Source organism: Mycetomoellerius zeteki, unplaced genomic scaffold (assembly GCF_001594055.1).
Source record: "Mycetomoellerius zeteki isolate Tzet28-1 unplaced genomic scaffold, Tzet1.0 scaffold179, whole genome shotgun sequence".
In the NCBI taxonomy this organism is placed as follows: domain Eukaryota; kingdom Metazoa; phylum Arthropoda; class Insecta; order Hymenoptera; family Formicidae; genus Mycetomoellerius; species Mycetomoellerius zeteki.
The window spans coordinates 999,320-1,011,493 of record NW_017256747.1 but is presented as its reverse complement, the minus strand read 5'-3'; the positions used below and the strand labels follow the sequence as shown (position 1 = coordinate 1,011,493).

Below are 12,174 nucleotides of genomic sequence, written 5' to 3'. Positions count from 1 at the left end.
AGTAAAAGCAGTACAAAAGTATATATTACGACGTATAATTTGTATAACGTGTATAAAATTATATGCCCCTCATATAATTGCAGATGAATTTTTTAACCTTTTTGAAACGATCGCTGAATACAAGCAACTTGAAATGGTTCTACAATGTCGATCTTTAAAGAGTTAAGATAATAAGGTGTGATTAATAAAGAAAAGAAGGAGGCGAACAGCGTTACGGATTCACATGCGAATAAATTGAACGATATTGCTAAAGCACAATTACATATTTATCTCTTTCGCTCGAATATCATAAGAACTGATCCAAAAATATGATCATCGGGCCTCGGGGCCGATGTTATCTCGTGCCGTGGCATCGGCTGCCTACGCACGAACGTCCCCGCGTGACGGACATCTAAATGTACATGCGCGCAGCTGCGCTTCACACGCGGGACACCCACCGGCAATTATGCACGCATTGTAACGTACGAGGGCGAAAAAAAATTGTTCACGCGAAATAAGGGAATAAGTGAGTAAGTGAGCGAGTGAGTGAGTGAGTGAGTGAGAGAGAGAAGAAAGGAGAGAGCGCACACACGTGCAAGGAAACGCGACACAAGTCCATACGCACGTAAGTATGTATGTACGTAGGAAAGACAACTCCGAACTCTCCCGACTATTTGTCAACGGCTGAGAGACGGCTGCTGATTTCTCGCGACTTCTCTCGTCGCCTTGTGTACCGCGAATGCGAGTAAAAAGAGGCAGCGAAACATTGCTGCAAGGGAAGCCGCGAAGACATCGTTCTCCATTTCGCTCCCTTCCTCCGTCTCTTTCTCTTCTCGCGACGAGATGGTACGCGTTCTTCTCGCACGTGGATCGCAGGTACAAATCGTCGCGGTGAGATCAAAAACCGGCGCGTATTCGCCGCTAGTTCAAACACCGCGCTGAGCAGAAAGCCATGCACGCGCTCACGTGGTCAGATAATCCGCCGTATAATTTCATCGTCGCGAATGCAACACTGTGGATGGTGCATCGCGTACTATATCTGGACGGTGGTTAGGTTCTTGTTGAAGTAGAGACGCTTGCTTGAGGGGAAAATATAGAACACGGAGAATTTTTATGATTCCGCAGCGGCACGGTAAAGCGACGTGATGCGAATCATGCGGTTGGCAAAATCAATATTTCGGTCACTCGCGAAACTCGTAAAGATATTAATCCTTTGTAACTCTGCGACGTTGAGGCCGCGCTACGTCAGTGCAGCGTTAACGAGTATCTGCAGTTCGCAGATATACGATACTGCGAATTGTCTCGGGAAAATACATATTTTACTCCGAGGTGTAAATAGCAGTTAGTTTCTTTAACTGTCTAATAATAATGCCAGGGTAACATGAGCTCCATATAGGCTGCCGCTGCAGGTCGTTTGAAAGAACTCAAAGATTGTTTATCACGGTGTTGCCTCACAAAGAGAAAATCTCCGGCAACGTTCTATTACAAAGTGGCGACTATATTTTATCGTACGCCTCATTGATGAAATAATAAAAGCAGAAACCGGATAACACTCTCGCGCAAACGGTATTTAAGCAAGCCCCCGATAACAGTGACACACGTGAGCGTGGATAAGCGGTAATGCTTCATTCGACGTGGGCAAAAATAGAATTGCCGGCCCCGCTTAAAACTTACGTGCCTCCAAATGCCATACATTCTCAGGTTCTACCTCGCGGTCTAGTGGGAAGACATTTTTCTGCGGTCGGTTAAAATATGCCGAGACCCGCTTGATATCAGCCTTGCAAGGCTGCCTATGACAAAGAGATCTCGCTTAAAATCAGGTAGTAAAACCCGTTGTAACGTGACGTATTCAAACGCGCTCCCGACGAATCAACGACAGGCCGACTCTAAACCGGCTTCATATTTTGCAATTTCTATATTTGTGTTCCGGCGTGGAGCTTTAACGCGGCGCGTAATAACTCGGCAATGCAGGGAAAAACGGGACTTGCGAAATTTAAACGAGCCGGGCGCGATTAACGCGTTGTCCAGCTGCCAACTCAATCTTTCGCTAACCTAGGTAAAACGTGCGAGCGTATTTTATCTAGTTGTTGAATTATGCATGTACAGAAGATAAAGTGAGATAAAACGAAATTCTACAAGGTTGCAAAACAACCATCTAAGAATTCAAATACAGTCAAGAATTTTATTATATTACACGCGTATTCTTGTATATATATGTATACTAAAGCTAATCAAGAAGACAAGTTTGTCTACACTCCACATCCTGGACGATTATTTGAATATCACGGACGTGATATTCACGTAACAAAATGACGTTATTTTGTCTTCATTTTAACATCAAAATGTCAATGTCAGCTTGCTACCTATAAGTAACAGATTGTCGCTTCAAGCAAGTTCTTAATCTTAACCGATTCCTAATATTTTTTTTATATATCTTTTTTTCATTTTCATATATTATTTATAATATACACGCATTTTTCAGATTAACTTCAACGAATGTAAAATTTTTGATGTTTGTAATGGAAGAAAATTTGTTTCTCTTTATATAGCCAAACACGCCAAACATCTCCCGATCTGAATGGAAAGTCCAGTGTAGGTTACCGGTGACCCACGCGGCACGAAACGTGTTAACAATGTGCAAGCTTGTCAGGTGCACGATGTACGTTCTTTTTCTTTAACGGTAAGTTCTTTATTACGAACAGCATTATCCGAACAATGTGTACATTGGTTATTGCGTACATTCGGGAGACAGATGCACGCACTTTCCATCAGTCACGATCACAATCCTCATCGCCATCACGGTCATCATCATAATCCAGATCAGACCTTCGGGCAACAAATTTATCTTCGTTTAAGAATCTAAAAGCGGATAACGTATACGGAGAATCCATTGCAATGCAAGTAATACAAATTTTACATGGCCTTTGGCAACATTATATTACGGTTAAACATTTGTGGCAAGCTTTATTTAATACGTGGTTAGTATCGTTATGTAGATCGAAATGAAAAAAGTTATTATAAATGTATTATCATTTATCAATGTATATATATTGTGTACACACACATATATATATATATATACGTTGTGCTATATACGTTTGTGCTCAATTATTATATCAAATTATAATAACAGCAAAATTTGCTATAATTCAAAAATATACAATACACCAATGATTAATAATACCTAATGATACATGTTTTTATGCTAATATTTATTTCAAATTATTAACTATCAATAATTATTAACAGTCATATCAGTAGTTAATATAAAATAGTATTATAACTTTTTTATACATATATATATAAACATAATTATACCAAAAGAATTATACTGCGTGTATATTTTGAAAATGTACACCATGTATATTATTTTATTGCAAGCATATCATTTTCTTTCTTTTTCCATTTTTTGCGTATTTGTGCAATATGTCAGAACCACGTATATCAGAAAGATTCTCGTATATTATTTTCCATATTAGAGATAATTACTCAGAGTAATATGTACAAAGTAATGCATACAAGAACTTAGCATAACATATATGGCAATGGTTAACTGTTGGCATCTGCTTTAAATTCGAGAGAACCTCGTGTGATTCTTCGTGTAACCACGATTGTGGTATACGTTGTGCCTTCTGCCCGTCCTGCATATTTTCGCGTGTATACTCACACTCATTGTATGCCTGTTACAGGCATTACCTTAAACGTGCGCGCGAACCGAGTTTCCTACAGTTCTATAAATACTCACTTATACTGTATCAATCTTTTTAATAATGATATAAAGACAGCTGTTTTTATAATAGGACTTCTTCATACGTAATTAATTAAAAAAATTGTAATAAACTTTAAATCATAAAAATTTACACAAATAAAAGAACAAAAGAATACATAATGTTATGACATACAAAAACGTAAATTACAATAACTTTATTTTTTTATTAGTAAAAATGTTATATTTAATTCATAGTACAAAGTAAGATTCAAAATATTTTAAAATTTATGAGAAAATTTTCAGAAACTTAATGAAATTTTGAAATAATACAATATAATGATTAATTCAGACAATGAGTATTCATAGTAATGAATAACTGCATAGTAATTGCATAGCTTATCGATAACGTAATTAGCCGACATTTCTCTATACTCTATATATAGATAGAGGAGTGGAACACTATAGGGTATTATGAAATTCCAATTTAATAGATTTCCGATTAAGTAAACGCTCGTTTGTGTCTAATGATCTAAATTCCATTAGATCCCGTTCTAATTGTTATTCATGTTACATTACAGACAATTTCATTTATAGCTGGCTTTTTCGTGTGCGAGACAACTCGTTGATAAAGTTGTTTAAACACGTGGTTAATTAGCAAACTTCAATAAGTCTTTAATGAATGACGTATCCAATCGGTTTTACACACATGTTTAAGAAAACGTTCTTGACGTTAATATCATTAGCGTCGATATTATTAATGTCAAAAATACTCTTGAACATGTGTTTAAAACTGATTGGTTACGGTATTCATTAGAAATTTATTGAAGTTTGCTAATTAACCATATGTTTATGATCAGAACAAGATATGTAATTATGTTTTATCCCCTTTACATCTTTTTTTTATTTTTAATTTTAAATGACGATAATCAAATACAGTGCCTGAGATATAAATTAAATTAACTAAATTAACTATAAATTCAAATAAATAACTATAGCATTGAGAAAGCACAACTTCTTAATAATATCGCAACATTATTTAAAATCGTATATTAAAGTTGTACACTTAAAGAGTAATAATTAGTAAATAAATTACATTTACTAGTTATGTTTTATGTAATCGTCTCGCGAAATCATAACAATTGAGAAACATAGTTTTACAGCAAATTCTCAAAATAAGGATCGGGGTCGCGATTACTAATAGATTGCGAGCTTTGTTAATGAGTCAATTGTTAATGAATCATAAAAAAATTTAGAATGTTAAATTACACTTCGTTACTTCTATACAAATTTGCGTGCGCACGTATTTTTTCCTAACTTTGTACATGTATGAAGTTGGATTCTCAACAATGATCAACACCTTTCGATATAAACTACCATTATCAAACTTGTTGCATCTGAAATTAACTTGTGTCGATGTCGAAGCTATCAACAGAAATAGGAAACAAGAGCATTCCTCAGACATACCTCTATAGATCAGAAAAATAGATAATTATAAGATTATATTTAATAAAAAATTAGAAAATAAAAGCAGTATATAGTATAAGCAGGTATAAATAACGTGGTATAAATAATTAATTTACATATCGTACACGGAAAAAAAAGTTTCTGGTTTACAGTTAATTCTGATTAGCTGAAATTGCATTAGCTATTGTAGCTATAAATTTGTTAATACATACAAAGGATGTGCTGCTGTAGCTAATATAAGGACATGATAGCAAAATATGCATGTCTATTACAGATCGATTTATTTAGCAATAAGTTAGTTGTCACAGTTATCGGATATATCCGTGTAAAAGAAAATTGTCTCTACCACAGTTAAATATGGTTTGCTGAAACTGTACTTGCTAACTGTAAATTGTCTGTTACACAGAAAACGTTTGCTGCAATGATCAATACCTCGACATAATAGCAAAATGCTTGTCTGTTACAGTGATAATATTTAGGCCTCACAGCTAATGGAAATTAGACCTCGCAGATATGATGTTAGGTGTCCATATAATGCTTCTGCCATACCTAATTTTTAGCTGTGGCAGCTAATCTTTTTTTTTTTCGTGTACACCTTCTTATATTTACTAAAGCTAGATGGATTCCGAATGTTTGCCATTTTAAAAAGTGGGTCGCGATCTACACAAGTTGGGAAGTCCTACTCTATAGCATATTTAACAGCTTACTAAGGAGTAGCCTTAACGAATCAATTAGCGACGAAGAAGAACGAAAAGGAAAAGGTGGACATAAAGGAAGAAAATAGGAGGATTGAGATCGAGGACGCGATCTTTGCAGGGTCGATGCTAATTTCTGGGGTCGAATCGTGCGCCAACCACGCTCGCGATTGGTCTATGCAAGTGGCGGCCCCTTTTTGTTCTTTTAGCCGAGAATCGCCGACATATATATCTATATACATATATATGTATGTATACATATATATATGGAGCAACCTGGCGACGATCGTGATATGTCAGCCAGCACCCACGCTCCTGCGACTTCAGTCTCGTTTGCCACCTTTGCCGCTAAACCTTTTCGGCCCTGACCTGTCCTATCATCACTTCAGGTCCTCTCTAAATTTATGACTTTTTATCTCACGATATCGGATTACAAATCAAGATTTTTAGCCATAATTTTTTCGATTCTTAATAAAGTCTGTATAAGTAATAAAATAATTTTTGTCGTTCAATTTTCTGCTAAGTAATAAGCATCGCCACGTACAATAAATTGGACTACTAATTTAATCGCATATTTTTCAACAATTCTGATAAATTTTCATACAAAATATACATATAAATTCAAAGACAAATCATTCTTTCATGTATAGATATCATAAAAAATACATTAAAAATATTTGCTTCAGTATCAATATGAATAATTTTTTTATTTTAGAAATTAATTAAAAATTAAAACTTTTTGGGAACTTAGGGCAGTGTTCATAGTCGGGTCTTATATTTTAAGACCGTCTTAAATATAGTCTTAAGAAGTCATGAACCAATCAGAGAACCGTATGTATTAACATCTTATAAAATATTACTTAAAATGGTCTTAAAATAAAAACAGACTATGAATACCATCCTCTTAGTATTTAAAAATACATAAATTGATAACAAAACCTAGCGTAACTATAACGAATTATGATCTATTGCCAATTTTATTCATTAACATTATTATATTATATATCTATACATTAGACTATAAATCTGATAAAAACGGCTAAATTTTTATAAATAAAAATAAGATGAAAAATATGTAGTACTTTATATAAACAAGTGACACATCAAAATTAGATAAGAAAATACTGGAAAAATATTCCACTTACACTATTGACAAAAAATAAAAACTAGGATAGACAGTGAATTGAAAGATGTTGTTTGGGACTATCCGTTATTTTACTATCGCTGATATCATTCTTGCAATGTAATAATATTGTTATTCTAATCGCCCCTTCTCTTTTGCAGAAAAGAAGGCGCGATGGCTGACGATTGCATTCGCCATCCACTACGATCTTCTCCCACTACTAGCACTTTCTGTCCTCCTACTCTGATGCCAGTTGGGCCACCTCTTTCTGAAAATGATGTACCGTCACCGATCATTGGATGCAACTGAAATCAAGGCTATCGATTGGATGCCTTGGATTGGACCTCTAACGCTCACCTAGGAATGTCGCGACCTCGTGTGGAGATGCAGATTAACGTAATCTCCGTACGCATTATCGGATCGCGATCGGCGACGCCTTCGAATTGCTCTATACGAAGGATTTATGTTAATTCTAAATAACCTTCGCTGAAATTAACCGTTTTGCGTAACGTTTAAAGATTTTTCCCCGACTGAGAGGGAGCCTTCAATGCAATCAATTTTTTGTCCAGATCTCACAATTAGAAGTAAACACGTACGATATATCAATATTATAATTCTGCCAATATTAAAATCATGCCTATCTATAGCTGATAAAATAATAATAAACATCATGAAGTAATTAAACATATATGTATATTCGAAGTGTTCATACGTATTCAATGTTGAACATTTAAAAAAAATACATTTTAAAACTCTGTCAATTAATGCACCTCCTTATTTTTAAAATTTAAGGAACAAAGCACAATATTTTTGCAAAGGACAAATTATTTTCTACAAGAAAAATGCTTAAAAATGCAAAAAGCATTTAAAATATTACAATAAAAACACATTACATTTAAAATATATATTACATTTAAAATATTATCTAATTATATATTGTAGCAATTTACTCTTTCTCAGTATTAATTTAAAACATAAATATATTGATACGATAAAAAATTTCTATCGCACAGCTACATCCAAATAATTTATGTGAATAAATCGTATCAGCAATCATCATGATGTCATATTAATATTCCCATAAGAAAGGATTCTATAGGAATATGCTTTGTTTACGTATCATGAAATAATGTTATATCATTCCTAAAGTATTATTAGACAGACCTGTTAGACGATGTCGCTTTTATTGCAATCTTGCTGAAGTTATTCGAGATATGAGGAAGTCTGAACCGACAGGGACGATAGGAATGAACGGTTGATGAGGAGAAAGGTGGAGGGCCGTTAAAGCTACGCGGGGAAAGAAACGGTAGGTAAGAGACAACCGCGAAAAAGTCTGGCAAGTGGAATGTTGGTTAATTTGTAGCAGGTCTAGTCTCCGCATGTATCATACTCTCATACGTGCCGAGACACACCGAGTGTCGCGTGCATGTGCACCATAGAGCGTATATTATTAATTATCATTATATCAAAAACGAATAGTCTTTATGTATTATATAATATTATGTTGCAACATAGGTCATCGACAAACGTCGAAAGATAATTGATTTACCGCGAATCCGTGATTAGTTCTCTATTTGACAAAATTGCGAAACATAAATCATAATGTGATGCAATTATTAATAAAATAGAGAATATTATTAAACTTTAATTTTGATTTTTAAATGTATGATTTCTCTTGATATCTTCTCTCTCTATAAATATATTTGTTGTGTAAAAGAATATTGTATTTTTGTATTATTTTAAAATAAAAATTGTATTATAAAGATTAAGTATAGTACATAAAATAATATAAACTAGATACTAAAAATATTGCAATACGCGCGCGCTAGGTCAATAGTATCATAAATTTGAAGTTATAAATTAATAGTATTTTAATATAAAATGAATATTAATATAAAGTGAATATTTCGAATAACTTTATTATTACTTTTATTGAGGTTATTGATTGACTATCAGATCGATCATTAATAGATGAAATCTATTATACAATAAACTATTTAAATATCTATATATAATTTATATACAATAAAAAAAAGAAATAGAAATCAGTATTATATTTCACTAAGCAACCTATGTGATCAAGTCACTAAGCGAAAGCTTAGCTAACAACAAGCTTTTACCGTACCAGTATTCAGAATACCGGTATATAAGCGGTGTCTTGACTATGGCAGGAATTTATTACTGGACACCGAGAATATGTTACAACGTTTGCGTACTTCGTTATATCAACGCTGTTTTTCCAAAAAACCACGGAATGTATGAGATCTTCGAGACGTAATGTGAAAATGCTTAAAAACATTTATCTGATTATGTGAGTAGATACGCAAGAGGAATAATTACATCGCGCGTTTCATGTTTTATTCTAAAAATAATATACATTTATGCTTTCACACATGATTTTAATCTTGGAAGAATAAAAAATGTAAACTAAGCACATAAAACAGTCAATGAGAAATTGACCAAATGGTACTTACAATCTTATAATACTTTATCGTTCAGATAAAACTATTCTACATAAAACCGAACGAAGAGCTTTCTTCTTGCTCGACACTCTCGTACTCTCGTATAAGTAGGCGATTCAAATGCCGCTCCATGCAGAGAGCTATGAAACGTGAAACAGAGCACAAAAAGAACAATTCACGAGGTGGATGAGAAGGGCACGTAAGGAAGCCGAGTTTACGAGATGATTGTCCTACGGACCCTATTTATTCGACATGAAATCTCCAGGTGGATCTCTATTGTAGATTATTGCGCCATTGTCCATTGTCGCAATCCACAACTGGTCTTTTTGGATCTTTTTGACATAAGTGAAAAAAATTCAGCAAAGATGAAAGAGAGAGAGAGAGAGAAAGATGGTAGCGTTAGATTAAAATGTTCGAAATAATCAAGATTAGGAAGACGCACACAAAATGCCTTTCTTCATTAATTCAATAATATATGTATAATTTAATGTCTTATTATTTAAAATTCAAATTTTTTTAATGCTTTTCATAGTTCGGTATTTAACAAAATTAAACAAATTAGTTTGAATATAAATTTAAATGTTGACTTTATTTCTTCATTTATCCGTAAGTCAATATCACTTCAACATTTATGTAAAAAGTCCTTAATCATGTCTTAATTCCAATTACTTTCCAATTTAAGAGCAAAGTCGATAGGGATGTTAAAATTAACAGTAATTAGCAACAATTAGCAGTATCTTGTGAATCCCGCGTTAGGCGTTTAAGAGAAGAAAATAGCTTGCACGCAACGCGCGAGCGCGGGTAAGGAGGTTTTACGTCCTGCGGGACAAATATCGATGGAAATCGAATGATGCGGAACAGGCACCTGCGTGGGTACAGGCAATTATATATGAATAACTTCGACGAAAAAGTAGCCGATGCGATCGCACACCGACTCCGATCTTATCGACATGGTGTCGCGCGCTGCGCGCATTGCCGAAGGTCCTAAGCCCAGTATGACGATGCAATTATCGATAATTGAGAAATTTTTTTTCAAGTGTAATTCAATATAACGAGCTGGTGCACATTAATTTGATATTATAAGCACTGTCTCCGAACATTCCCGTTATTATATTGCGGTAAGACCATTAACCTCTTTTCGCGATACGCAATTTATGTTTTTTCTTCTTTTTTTTTAGTTACGATGCTCCGTAAATTTCGAAGACAAATGTAATTTGGGTCATATGCTTGGTTTCAAGATAATACTCAAGTTATTCGAGACGCATAAATCATCAGATGTACAATCTCTTTAATTACTCAAATTAATTAAGAAAAGATCAATTGGTGTATATGTATATGATAACATATATGGTATACACATATAAAGATTATTAACAGTAACATATACTTATATATCATCAGATTAAAGTAATTATGTATGAATATCAAAAGTCTTGTACAGTTACTGACGAAAGCCGAAATTCGTTACTTCGAAATCGAAGATTCGAAGCTTCGAAGTTCGAATGTCGAAGCCTTCGAAGCAAATCACCAGCCCTAATTTGGACCCAAAGCAAAAATTTTTGGATCTACAATTATACAATCTGTACGATCGGTACTATAAAGTTCCAAATATTTAAAAAGTTTTGAACCTTCGTCTATCAATAGCCGTAAGGCGATAATTTACTTGCATTTTGTACTTCAAACAAGACGCTTTGAATTTAAGTGTAATTTCCAAAGCTATAGGTAATTGAGGCTAAGCTATCAAAAGCTAGTAGCTAATAAAAATCAATAAAAACATAAATAAAAAAGAATCATGACATAATCCGCATGTTTCAATCACATTGCACGGACATACATATATCTCCACGGTAATTCGAGAAACATAACTCAAGTCCTGATGAACCGCATGAGTTTTTCGCAGTATACCGCCGCGACGCGACGTGTCGACTTTCCTTTTGCTATTTTAATTGTCTTTTTCCTCCTCGTTCGTTCTCTCGACTCGTCAACTTTACGGTCCTCTATGTCTTTCTTTATTGAGTATACGCGATGACTTTTCCCTGCCGCGCGCATATTACCACCTTTCAATCGTGTGAAATGACCTTTACAAGGAGATTGTATCACTGCGACAAGTGTCGTGATATTTGAATTTTAAAATATTCGGTTTCTTCATAGCACAATTAATAATTGAGTCAATAATTGAGTCAATTGAATTATTATAATTCACAATGGCGCGATTAATAATTACATTTCCAGTACTTAATTTATTAGAAAATTTTATTTATTAGAAACTATAAACGAGAACTGTTAATAAACTTGAAATGAGATCTGCGCATTCAAAGAAATTTAAAACAGATCGACAATCGATATTTGACAAATTATTTGCGGCGAAATTTATCGAGGAATTTATGTTATATCTCTAACGCTGGAATATTCTTTTTTATTATATTATTTTTATCAATATTATACCTACGTCAGAATGATTCAATAGAGAGAAATTTAAACTATATTGAAGTCAAAAACTCAAAATTGATCACAAACAGTAATTTTTATTTGTAATCATTCGAGTTTAATTCGCGTTATTTTACAAATATTAAATATAAATTTTTAGGAAATTAATATGGAGAAATTACGAAACAATAAAAATAATCTCCTAAAAGTACCAATAGAAATTGTTTTGCTAGTTAAAAACGATCCGAAATCGAGAGAATTAGAATTACATTTCCAATGTATAATCCAAATCAGGAAAATATATGAATTACACAC

General features: G+C 33.7%; 1 long non-coding RNA gene across 1 annotated transcript; it reads left to right on the top strand.

Annotated features, from left to right (window-relative positions):
• The first annotated feature begins 519 nt into the window (after positions 1-519).
• LOC108721661 (uncharacterized) lies at positions 520-7,583 on the top strand. Its single transcript, XR_001936578.1, has 3 exons — positions 520-604; positions 2,529-2,659; positions 7,132-7,583. It is a non-coding gene; the product is annotated as an uncharacterized lncRNA (long non-coding RNA).
• The last annotated feature ends 4,591 nt before the right edge of the window (positions 7,584-12,174 follow it).